Consider the following 13733-nt stretch of genomic DNA (forward strand, 5'->3'; position numbering starts at 1 on the left):
TATTGCTAAGTGTGAAGCAAGAGATCAGATAGTCTATCAGCCTAAATATCCATCTCCTGAAACTGCAGTAATTTAATTTTACACTATCCAAAGACAGGCAGATTTATGTAGTGTAGAGGCTTGAGATGATGTTAGAGATCATCTTAGTTTGCCAAAGAGCTCTTGATGCAAAGTACCAGAAATATGTTGACTTTTATATGGGATATTTATTTGGTGTAAAAACTTATAGTTTCAAGGCTGCGAAAAGTCCAACTCAAAGCACCATAAGAGGCACTTTCTCACCCAAGTCAGCTGCCACATATTGAAGCAAGATAGTGGGCAGTGATCTTTGCCTGGTTTCTATCTTCCCATCTCCAGGAGCTAATCTATGGGCAACCAGGAATAGGGCTTGCCTCTTACTGGGCTTCCTCTCAGCCCAGGCAGCTTTGCTTACTTCCGGATTTCAGCAGCAAGATATCAGGCATATGGCACATCTCTTCTCTTCCTGTGGCCTCAATTCTTTAAGCCTCTCCTTTCTCTCACACGGCAGGATGGAAAATGGCAGAGCTCTCTTTTCTTATATGTCTCTGTTTTTTATCAGACTCGGCAAGAGGGCAGGGACTCAACCCAAGTCACTGAGGTAGAGCAGTTGAAATGGTCTCACACCCACAGGTGTGGCCCAGTCCACAAACATAATCTTTGATTTTTATGGGTTCATAAAATAATTTCAAACTGCTACAGTAATGATAAATCTAGCTTTGTCTAGTAAGATAGTTTAGGAATTGGGGTGGGTTATTTCTGGGCTGACTTAAGTTCCTTCATTAATAAACATTAGGGGGCTGTCTAGTGATCATAAGACTTCAACGTTTTAAAACAGGATAGGCGATACAAGTGGGGGCCAGGCACAAGGCTTCTATAATCACAAGGTAAAGGTTATATAGTTTTACAATCATTATCAACGATCAAGGCATCTGGGTTCTAGTTTAGCAAGTTTCAGTAATTGCAAGTTTTTATTTTTGGCTCTTCCACAATATATTAGAAAGTAAAAAAAGCATCTATATAATGAATCAATCATCATAATCATTTGTTAATTCTTAACGATTATAAAAAGAGAAGTTGAGCATAAAACTTCAGTGGAGTACCTTTTACAGTGAAGTATATTAAGATGTTTATTTGGTACTCTGTTAACACTGAGGGAATACATTTGAGAGATCTGAGAAGACTCCCAAGAAGGAAGGGTAGAAAACACACTTCTATGATTTTTTCACTTTGAAATTTATTCTGTAAAGTGTAGCAAATCAAAGGAGAAAAATAAAAGTGAATTTTCAAGCAAAGAACAAAAGAAAATATATTGCCAAGTTCCTTTTGCCTTAGACCCAAATGGATTGCTTTTTATAGCATGCGGGTGATGCTGTAGTCAAATGTTTTGGTTTGGTTTTCATTCTTGATAACAGTAACTTTGTGATAACTCAATGAGGTGTTTTTGGAGGTAGCCATGGCCTCTAATCTATAACCTGTTACCAGCGGGACAAGGGCATGGTTTTGGAATTGGTCTGCTTTGTCAATTCTGAGACATATTGGTGAAGACCTCCCCAGTGGAAAGCAGCAGATATGCAGGGGTGATTTTTCATATGGGCTGTAACGAGAGTGAGAAATGTGCCTGCCTTAGTGTCTGAGGATGGCAGTAGGAACCTGGCTGTATTTAGAAGACTACATTATGCCTAGGAATTTAACAGTGTTGATGGGCCTTTTATTTTATGGAATGCCACAGCCCAACCTCGTTTTTTGTATATGACGTGTGAGTGTGGCTAGGTCATCTCAGAGGGTCTCTTTAGAGTTACTCCTTAATTATATCTTAGCAATATAGTGCCAGTGTTAAGTGATTTTTTTAGAGACCATGTGGATTTTTTTCCTTCCTCTCCCCCTCCCCCACCTGGCTGATTTTGCTCTCTGGGTCCATTTGTTGTATGATCTTCTGTATCTATTTCTCTTTTCATCTTCTCTTCTCATCTTTCTCCTCTAGGATTCAGAGGGATTCGATCCTGGGGACCTCGGATATGGAGAGAGGTTCCTTGTCATTTGTGCTATCTTAGTTCCTTGTGTCTGCTGTGCTTCACTTTGATTCTCCCCTTCGTCTCTCTTCTGTTGAGTCATCATCCTGCTGCATGACTCATTTGCACAGGCACTGACTCACCGTGTGGGCACTCAGCTTGCCACGCAGGCACTGGCTCACCACATAGGCACTCATACAGACCCTTGGCTCACCATGCGGGCACTGGGCTCACCACACAGGAACCCACATGGGCATTCAGCTCGCCACGCCGGGACTCAGCTCTCTGCATGGACCCTTGATTCACCATGCAGGCACTGACTCACCATACAGGCATGCTTTTTCTTCTTCTTTTTAACCAGGAGGCCCAGAGACAAAATCTGGGTCGCCCCATATGGTAGGTGGAGGCCTTATCACTTGAGCTATATCCACTTCCCTATCCACGTTTCTCTTGGTACTTTTATTAATTCAATGATATTAAGAATAGGAGCTCTGATGGGCAAGACTTGTGCATTAAGGTTTTTATAATTGATGGTTAATTGCCCTTCATTGTTGGAGGTTTTTATTTTATTTTTTTTCTTCTTTATTTTCTTTTAAATGTTACATTCAAAAAACATGAAGTCCCCATATACCCCTCATCCCACCCACGCCACCCCTCCTGCATCAACAAACTCTATGTTGGAGGCTTTTAGAACTGGCCCGATAAGGTTATTGCATGGGAGATGGTGAGTATAATGACACCCTCCTTCAGGAGATCTTGGATTATAGGTGGGAGCCTTATAGTATCTTGTTTCAGGAGATATTTTGACATTTATCACCTTTATTGACAGAGGCAGTTCCAAGGGGGTCCTATTTGGCATGGTCCACCAAGGAGCCAAAGACTTGACTTTATTCCACGTAACAGTTAAGGAATGAACACCTACAGTGGGGAATGTAAGAACAAAAGTGCCACCACTCCGGTTAATTATATAATAAGAATTGTTTCAATTGTCACAATTCCTGGGAGGAGAGTGGACTGGTGCTGAGATCAGCTCAGTGATAGGTTGGCTCAAAGGGAAGGCAACGCAGAACTTACAGAAATAAAGGACAGAGAGAAAGACACAAGAGAGGAGATAAAGAGGGGACCAGGGGACTCACAGCTTCTGGAACTGAGAGCCCTGACCCTAGTTTCCACCTCATATTTATTGGAAACTACCAAGCAGTTGTTTGCTATTAGAACTGCAACATCATCTATAATAGGGAACAACTGCAACATCTACACTAGGACAGGTGTAACATTTACAATAAGGAACAGGTAAGCCAGTTTGCCACAACAGACTGGGCCTTTCATCTGCGGAAGGAGAAGGCAGTAACCCCCAACAGGACCTGTGACTAAGATATGAGACCCCTCATTTCTGCCAATAGTTCCACCTGTCCATAGTGTCAGATTAGTATGGGCCTTGTTGATAAATCTGAGCAAGACTGCCTGGCAATTTGGGGTAGGGGACTCTCTGTAAGAAATTTTTCCACTACTTGGTGCCAAAGTGTTGGAGGGGATTTCCAGGTCTATTTTGTCTGAATACTCAAGAAATATTATGCCCATTGCATCATCTCAATTTATTTAAGCAATAATGGGGCTTCATTTTTGTTTTCCAATAGGCATCTTCCTTGGCAGAACATTTTTGTGTATGTTTTCTTTATTGTCAGTAGGGTGTGGTTCAGAGGTTTTAGTGACATTTGCCAATTACCCACACTTTTTTTTTTTATGAGAATGGCAACTCAGACCCCACATTAAAGACTCTCAGCCACTAATTTACCTCTTTCTCTTTGTGTCCTTGAAAAAAATCTTTAAATGTGGTTTGGAATAAACAAAATTACAATCTTGAGTTTTAGTTTTTATGTTTCCCTTTGGGTCCCTGCTTGACATTATGCATGGTTACTGGAATAATTTGTGGTTCCTGTTGATCCAGCTCATATAGACTTTGGTGCAATGATAAGTAATAGCACTGTATGGGGCCCATGCACATTGAATTGGAACCTTATATTTCTTGAGCAACTTAGGAACATCCTCTGGCTGTTGGTACGATATAGTAGCCACCTCTCCCATTTTTGTTTTTGTTTTTTTCCCAATATCTCCCTAACTACCACACCCTCAATAGGACAGAGGGAGGTAAAGCAATAGCAGTGGTATACCACAGACACGTAAGTAGTGCAGTCCCTAGCAGCATCCTGGTTGGTAGAGTGCAATTATGGTCCCAGTTAGGGGTGACCCTCAAGCTAGGGTTGAGTTTAAGCCCTGGAGGCACAGTTCAGACACAGTGGTTGTATTCTCCCCCTGCAGTCTCTCAACTACTGTGGTCCAGATGTCAGGAGGTCCAGCACTTTGACTTTGGTCCCATGAAGCTTTAGCCATGTCATCAAGGGTTAAGAATTAACAAATAATTATGTTTGCTAAATCATTACATAGATGCCTTTATATTATAAAACAGCAAATGGTTAATACCTGAAATTACTGAAGCTGGCCAGAGTGGTCCCACCCCTGTTTATGGCTATCTAGACTTAACTTCACTCTTGTGTATACTTACTATTGTCATGGTAACGACTCCACTCTCCTCTGTTTAACATCCATATGGAAAATTTTGTAACTGACCTCTGCTCTGTACTTTCCTATCTCAGAGACTTGATCTCTGAAAATAATTGTAACTTTGTAACTCCCCCTGGTTTGGGGAACATCTCAAATTTGTTAAGCCCCTTAACGTTTATTAATGAAGAACCCTGCGTTCATATCCACCCCAATTATTCATTGACACCCTGTTGTCATAAAATATTAGAATTTCTGCAGATCAGAGTGACAGTTTTGGGCCAGGAGGCCATTGCCTAATTAGTTGTTTCCACAACTCTCTTTGAAACTTTAGTGTCTCAGGAATTGACTGTATCAGGAGGACAGAACCGTCTTTTGGTTGGTATGTAATAGCTCTGGATGGGAAGAGGATGCCCATGTCCTGACTTGTGGGCTCCTACTCTCAGAACCATGAAGAAACCTGTTATGTAGTCAGTGTGATTCAGTGAGAGTGTCACCTGATCCCAGTTGTTCCTAATCAAGGGAATGCTAGAAACTACAGGATTCTCACTTCTTGCCTTGCTAGGGCTAGCCATTTGCAGATGTTGGGGAGGAATCAGATCTACAGGACTGCCAAGTTAGGGTGGAAGGCCTGGAAACACCTGTCAGATACAACAGGCTATTGTGCAAAACATCACAGATGTCAACAAGCCATGGACCCTTCCCAGATTGTATTAACTATCTGAGAAAGCCAGTTAATCAGTTGGAAGCAGCCAAAAGGCATTATATCTCATTTTCCATGGTCGTGATCAACACACCCTGCTTGCTGGCCCACTTGTTCTGAATTAGTTAAGGTGGATTATAAATTTGGGTTTGGGTGGAGTTCAGGTAAGATACAAAAGAAAACTGAGGCTATATGCATGAGGAAAGACAGTTTTTTACTCATAGTTCCCAGAGAGAGAGAGAGGAATGCCATTAAGTGGGAAATGGAGCATGATCAACCCAGGTGGCTCATCCAGCAGTGGGGGACCACACGGGCAGAGCGAGAGGCCCGTTTGTGCCTTTATTGTTGTCCAGGAGTGGAAGTTAGTAGATTTCTCCTGAGAATCAGAATTGGTTAAAGCAAATGGGCAGGAAAAGGGAAAAGGACTGGGAATTCTAGGACAATGGGGATGGTTAGCCTTTCATTTGAGATCAGCAGTGGGTCTTGGGTGAGGTGTATATGTGGTGGCCACAGATGCATGTTTGGGCTCTGGGAGAGTTTATGCCCCAGGACTGAAAAGTTGCTTATTAACTACACCATAGGTTAGTTTTGAGGCATGTGGCTTAGCCAAAGAAAATGGATGTCAAATCAGCACACACACACATTAAATTTTGATTTTTTTTTTTTTTAAGAGCACTGTTCTTTGAGAAGCAACCCAACAGGTAATCAGAATTTCAGCTGTGGTCTTTCTTAGTCTCTGCCTTTTAAATAGTTATAATTTAACCTGAAAACTAGTTGCTGATAAATGGTCATATGGTAGCAATCTGCTAATGATCTACTAAGTTGTTTTACTTTCTTTGGAATGAATGTACTGAGTGTGAACTCTTAGGGCCAAGGTATAACTTTCACACACCTTTAAAAAATAGGAAATCTTAGCACTTGTCTTAGTTTGCCTGAATGCTATACAAATGCTACAGATTGTTTGATTTTATCGATAGGAATTATCTCAAAGTTTTGGATGTCAGAAGCCCAAATTAAGGTGTCCTTGAGACCACACCTTCTCCAAAGTCTATAACATTCTGGTGGTTGCTGGCCCACAAATCATAATTCAATCTCTGCTTCTGCCACATGCCACTTATCTCCTTCTGTCTCCTTCTCACTCCTATAACTGTGTTTGAATTTCCTTTGTAATAATGATTCCAGTTATATTGCATTAAGGATCACTGTGATCAGGTTTGCCTCATCTTAACAAGACCTTCAAAGATCCCATTTACAAATGAAGTCACATCCACATGATCTTGAATTAGGACTTGAAGATTTCTTCCTGGAGGCACAACTCAATCTGTAGGAGTACTTTAGAAGGATGGAAGCCATATTGAATACTTTTACACTTAGTGAAAGGTGAAAAGACTTAGGAACTGCTGTATGTGATAGTAAAGGACTACTCAAAATGCATTTAATTAAATGCATTGTACTAGTTTTCTATCATTGCTGTAACAAATTTCTACAATCTTAGAGGCTTAAACAACACAAGTTTATTATCTTGCAGTTCTAGAGGGTAAAAGTCTTAAACGATCTCAATGGGCTAAAATAAGATGTCAGCAGGATGGTTAATACTGGAGCCTCTAGGAAAGAACACCTTTCATTGCCTTTTCCAACTTCTTGAGACTTCTCACATTCTTTGGCTTATAGCTCATTCCATCTTCAAAGCCAGCAACATTACATCTCTTTCTATATATTCTGAAGTCACATTTCCCTCCAACTTTCCTCTCCTCCCTTCCTCTTCCATTTTGAAGGACCCTTGTACTTAAATTGGGCACACCTAGAAAATCCAGGAAAATCTCCCCATCTAATGTCCCCATTTCAGATGTAACTCTCCTAGTTACACTGAAAAAGTTCTTTTTACCTTCTAAGGTAATATGTTTATAGGTTCCAGGGATAAGGACATGGGCATCTTTGCAGGAACATTGTTCTGCCTACCACAGCTATTGATAGAACTCCTAGAATCTTTAATCTTCTTTACTCCCTGACCCCTGTCTACTACTTACCTATAGTTAGCTGCTGGACTCTTAGAAATAAAGATATCATTATTTTGCCTTTTGTTTTAGGAAATATGAGTGATATTGCCCCTTAAGGTATACTGATATAGAGTAAGTGGAAAAAATGGGGGAAAGCAAATTTACCAATTATTTCAAACACACACATTTACTGAACAGCTATTAGGTGATAGACATTATACTAGATGCTGAATATACACTTATGAATGAAAGATGTGATCCCTACACTCAAGGTAGCTTATAGCCTGGACTTCTTCTTAGGAGGTAAACAGAAAAACAGTACATTCTATGATGTGTAATATGAAAGAAATAGCATGATACTCTGAGCTTGGCTCATAATGAGAGGTAATTCATACTGAGTTTAAGGTAGAGTCTCAGTGGAAGTAACATATAAGCCAAAAGAAAGTATCGGTAGCAGAAGCAACATATGAAAAGGCCCAGTATTGATAAAGAGCTGTCTGTGTTAGGGAAAATGAAAGAAAACTCAGATTATTAGTATGGCTGGAATACAGAGTGGAGGAAAGTGGTGAAAGCTAAGAGTGACAGGTAGTACTAGTCTCAGAGTTTGAATTTTATTGTTGTTCAGAGGAAATTATTGAAGCCTTTTTAGAAAGTGAGTTGTGGGAGTGATTTATATCCTTGAAGGATTATTCTGAAGATGGAAAAAAGGTAAAACCATTAGGATTTATTTTAATTAATTGAGGAGAGAGAAAATGGTGACAGGCAAGCAGAGTATTGGTGCAGATGGAGAGATATATACTCATTTCAGGTTTTAGAAATAGAATAGGCAGAATTTAGTGATTTAGAACCTAGTATTGAGATTTACTTTCAGATTTTTGGTTTTTCCAACTAACTGTATGGGCTTTTAAGTTGCTAAGTTTGGGAAACATCACTTTCCTTTTCTTGGATTCTGGGTGACCTTAGAGCAATATCGACAATTTTGGAGGATCCAAGACTAAGTTAAGAGATTCAAATACAAAACTTTGCATATAATTTTAAAGATTATCAAATCCCCTTAATACTTTGTTTCACTCCAAGATTTAAAAATTTAAAAAGCTCTGCCTTAGAGATCCTCAGCAAATCCAACAATTCTCCAAACTTCCACTTATAAAAAGAACAATTTGGATTTAGGGTACACTTAAGTTCTCTTGTGATCAGACTAGCTCACCTAATTTAACTGTTCGTTCATCACCTTAGAACTACATTATATCACAGGTAAGAGTAGATCTTTATGTATTTATGCTTTTTGTACCTTTTATCCTTTGCCCTTTTCTCTTCCCATGAAATTTCTACCCATTTCTAACTACTTCCAATACTACCTTATCCATGAAGCACTTCCTTTACCTGCCATTAGAATTAAATGTTCCCTTTTTTGTGCTCATTAAAGTATTTGTGATCCCATATGTCTCTCTAGATAAAACAGAGGCTCACTGAGTACAGAAACACAACCTTGCACCTTTGAGTCTTCATTACAAGCAGCACAAAAGTAAGCCTTAATAAATGCTTATTGAGGATGATGATAAAATTGAATTGAATTCTTGCATTCACCACTGACAATTTTGTAGACTTTCCAAAGAAATATATTGTTGTATAGCAGATTCTGTGGACCAAGATGCATCATTTTGCTTCAAATAGAAATTATTAAAAAATGACCTTCAGTTCAGGCAAATGATCTCATGGAAGTTTTGTTATTGCATTGGGTGCTAAGGCCATCAGGCAGTCAGAATTTAACCAATGTTACTGAAGTCACAACAATTTCTCAGTATATGAAGCATGGTTTTACTTTCCTCTAAAGGCTGTATATTAGTCAGCCAAAGGGGTACTGATGCAAAGTGTCAGAAATCTGTTGGCTTTTATAAAGGGTCTTTATTTGGGGTAGAAGTTTATAGACACAAGACCATAAAGTATAAGTTACTTTCCTCACCAGAGTCTGTTGCCACATTTTGGAGCAAGATGGCTGATGGTCTCTGCAAGGGTTCAGCCTCCCTCTTATTCCTAAGACTCTGTAGTCCCATTTCCTCCAGGCTTTGTCTCTCTCCCTTCGGCTCAATTCTTTCCAGGCTTGGCTGCTCTGTTCTCTCCACAAGGTCAACTATAGACTATCAGGCTTTCTCTCTTCCTGGGGACTGTGCCCTGTCTGTGGAGCTGTCTCTATTCCTCTGTGTTCTTCTCCTATGTGTTTCCTTCCCAGAATTCCAGCAGTAAAAACCTCTAACTCCTCTACTGTTTAGTTTTCCCCTATGGATATGGCCCAATCAAATCCATAATCATAATTTAATGAAGTAAAAATGAAACCTCTGAATCCAATACAATCTAATATGCCCAGAGGAGTAGACCAGTTCACAAACATAATCCAATATCTATTTTTGGAATTCATAAACAATATCAAACTGCTACAGGCTGCTTTACTGTGAGTTTCTTTAATAAGTAATCTAAAATATGAAGAAGGCTGTCAGTTATTTTAAAAATGAAGATTTCATGTGATGATTTATTTTCAAAACAAATCAAAACTAATTAAGAAATTTTCAGAAAATAAATTCTTAATTGGGATCCTATCATTCTAAATATGTTGTCATTAGATCAGATATGAACTAACATTTCTCTTTTCATTTCTTCCAGTATTACACATCTCATGTATGTGTAATTAAATTCTTTAATATGAGTCAAATATTTCACTAAGAAAATTGTGATCAGATAACAGAAGGCTATTTAAAGCACCTCAAAGTAATATGTTATCAATGAAAGTCATTTAGAGCTCTTAGCAACAAACATTTACTATTATTTTACAGGTGTACAGTTGTGGTTAGAAATGGGTATGATCATTTTTTATATTAAATATATTTTTGGTTTAATAAATGTAAATATTTATTTTAAAGATTAATACATTTCATGAATTGATGTTGATTTATCTTCAATTGGTACAAATATGTTGTTCTTATTTCTTCACATGATATTCAAAAATGAATAATGAAGCAACCAGGACATTAAATAAAAGATAGGTCTCACCCTCTTTGCATAGATAATAAAGTATAATAAGGTGATCATCAGACTTTCCAGTTTCCTGTCCTGGAATAACAGACACTTACTAATGATTTAAGTCCACAAAATATCCTCACAGTAACAATTAGACCAGTGCTTGCTTGACCAAAGAGCCAGGCACCCTTAACTAGCCAAGTTTACTCATGAGAATAACCAATACAATATGCATCCTGTTTTATCCAGAGCATGAGAGGAAGGGGGGAACTAAAATTGTAAACAGCATGGGATTAAGCATCATTATAAGCCCTATAACTATAAATACCAAAGAAGGTCAATAGGAGCTATCCAAAGACATGAAGAGACAATATTTTGCCTATAGAGCATATATATCAGAAATGTTGTATGTATTGAAAGCTATGCTACAAATAAGCAGTATGACTGTATAAATTGATCAGTTTGCCTTTTTAAAGTTCAGTTCCTATATCTTTCAAATAACTATCTCTTGGGTTTAATTGATGTAATAGGCAAAGGGCTTAGCTCAGTGTCTGACATATAATAGGTGTTCAAAATTATGTGTTGTTTTTACCAATAGTAATATTAATATGCATCATTAGTGGTAATAGTATGGTTTAGGTCGTGAAGTCCAAGTTCAGCTGAAATTTCTCAAAGGCTAGCTCTAAAATAATCCACTGAGAGAAACATGACCATGGTGGTAAATGGTATTGTGGGAAACAGCAACGGGTAACCTAAAACTCATTATGGCATGGTATTTCTCACTGTGGAACATTACAAATGCTGAGCTTGCTATTCTACGATAAAGACAACTGAACTTCGACATTTATTATAACCATTTTATAGCAGTTCACAAAATATCCTCAACAGCAACGATACCAGAACATGTTTCTCTGTAGTTAAACTGGGATATGTAGCACTCCTTCTCAGTTAACAAATTCATCTTTTCTGAATTGTTAGCAAAGTATTCAATTCCAATTCCTTGGATTAGAAAACTGGAAAAGGATTTTGGTAGAGAATAAGAATGTTACCTTTTTGCTATTCGTTTCCTGGAATACAATACAACTTTCTGGAGAAATTTTAATTTTGATGCAAACCAGGCAAATTTCATAGAAACTTTTAAATACAACTTCCACTGATTTGGAATGGAAGTTTAAAGGGCAAATAAAAAATGTTTCCTTTTGAAGGAGATGATGGTTTTGGAAGCAATTTTACAACAGATTTTTTTTTCTTACAAAAAATTCCTTCACCTTTAAATATTCTCAACAAGTCATAACTTTCATTGATCCCTTAACTTTATCTGAAAAAAATATACAGTTTCCAGGCTTTGTGTTTCCCTACTTCTTTGAGATTTAATAGTGCATAATCAAGTACTTGTTGAGTACATAGTGCTCATATGACAAAGGGTTTGGGTTTTTTGTTTGTTTGTTTGTTTGTTTAATGATTTGGAACATAGCAGTATAGTTTTCAGAAGTTGCCAGGTTAAGAATTCAGTAAATTTAGAAACATCTTTGCATTCATAGCAAAATCAATAATAGGAAAGGAAAAAATTTAATTTTATTTTCCTTAGTTCTGTATATTAAAATAGGACTTTTATTTTCTGTAGTGAATCATGACAATTTAAAAAGCATTGAGATTTGCTAACTGCATGGTAAATTTCATTTTGGAAACTTTAGTGTAGATAATATTTTCCTGAAAATTATTCTCAAGGATTTTTTAATATTGTTTCCACCTTGAATAAAACACTGCTAATTGAAAAAATTAAATTGTATTTTTCTTGGAAATTAATAAATCTTTTGTTAAAATAACCTGGAAGATTAATTTCTAGTTTCCTTTTTTCCATATTAAATTCTACACTGCTGTTTGCCTTAAAATTGTAAATCGTTTTCTAATTTTTACTGAATATTATTCAGCAGGCTAAACAAAAAGAGTCAGGGGATGGAATCTGATTATAAATAATGTAAAAGATGAAAAGTACATGTGGACTTAGATTTCTTATAATCACAACTTTGTCATAAAAATTATCTAACTTCTGAATTGTCATCCTGATGGTAATGTTTGAATTCTAAAATAATACTGTGCAATTTATGCATAATAGAATAATATAAATATGACAAAAAACATTGAAAAACACCCTTTCTGCTATGAGACGCCTTTAAGAATATTCATCAACACTTCTCAAAGAGATTGTAGAAATACATTACAATTTTTTTAGACAACTCAGGAAAAAACAAGACTAAAATATTCTTTCATTCTTTTCTTCTGGGATTATCTCTAACACCAAAAATTCTTACTCAATAGCATGTTGAGATTCCAAAATCTAAAAATTGTTTTGTCCACACAATGCTACCAAATCAGACCAGAGCTAAATGCTGGCAAAATGCAGAGATGTGAAATAGGGAATACGCCAGGGAGAAAATCATGCAGTATTGACATTATGAGATGATAGAATGTCTTATTTTGTGAATTACTCCCACCCAATTCATCCTTTGTTTTTATTTTGCTATTTTTATATGTATATATAAAAATTTTCTCGCTGATCTACAGAAGTATACCATAACCTTATTTTGTTAAGTTGTTACATTTTAAAATATTAGTAATGAAAACTTTATTAAATTTTGACCATGTGACTTCTTTATTTTTATTTTTTTTAATGTGCTGGGACCAAGGTTTGAACCTGGGATCTTGAATGTGGGAAGCTGGCTCTCAATCACTAAGCCACATCTGGCTCCCCTGAGTTGGTTTTTTGTTTCTTTATTTTTGTTTTGTTTTCAATAGGCACCGGCAACCGAACCTGGGACCTCCCATGTAGGAAGTGGAGACAGCTTGAGCCACATTTGCTCCCCCCATGTGACTTTTTTAATTCAGAAAGAATTGTGGTGTAACATAATTTATTAAGGAGAGAGATGGAGAACTGAGTGGCATACATGCAAAAATCCCTACTTCACTTCTCACCAGGCCTTAGAAACATCTAATTGTTCAAAATCTCTATTTTTCAATACTCACCGAAACTTTGAGTTGTGGAGATTCAATGATATAAAGTTCATGAAGCATCTAGCAAAGAACCCATAACAAATATTAAAGAAATATTAAGTGATATTTCCCTTGCCCCATGTTATTGGAAGGCAAATCTGGGTAATGAGCTTATTTTCAGCATGCTGCTGGAGATGAGATGCAGACATGAACAAAACTGCAGTTCAGGTAAATCCAAGAGGCAATTAAATCAAGAGATGAGATGATAATATGGAAAAATCTAAGTATTAATACAATCAATATATAATATCTTTTTTATTTCTCATCAGAGTAAAGTTAATGCTCTTTTGCAGTTTACCTATAGAAGATTATTCCTTTATCACTTCCTTTCTTTTCTAGGATTAATTCAAAATTTCTTTTTACCTGACTTCATAAGAAAAA

This window comes from Dasypus novemcinctus, chromosome 3 (assembly GCF_030445035.2).
Source record: "Dasypus novemcinctus isolate mDasNov1 chromosome 3, mDasNov1.1.hap2, whole genome shotgun sequence".
NCBI lineage: Eukaryota > Metazoa > Chordata > Mammalia > Cingulata > Dasypodidae > Dasypus > Dasypus novemcinctus.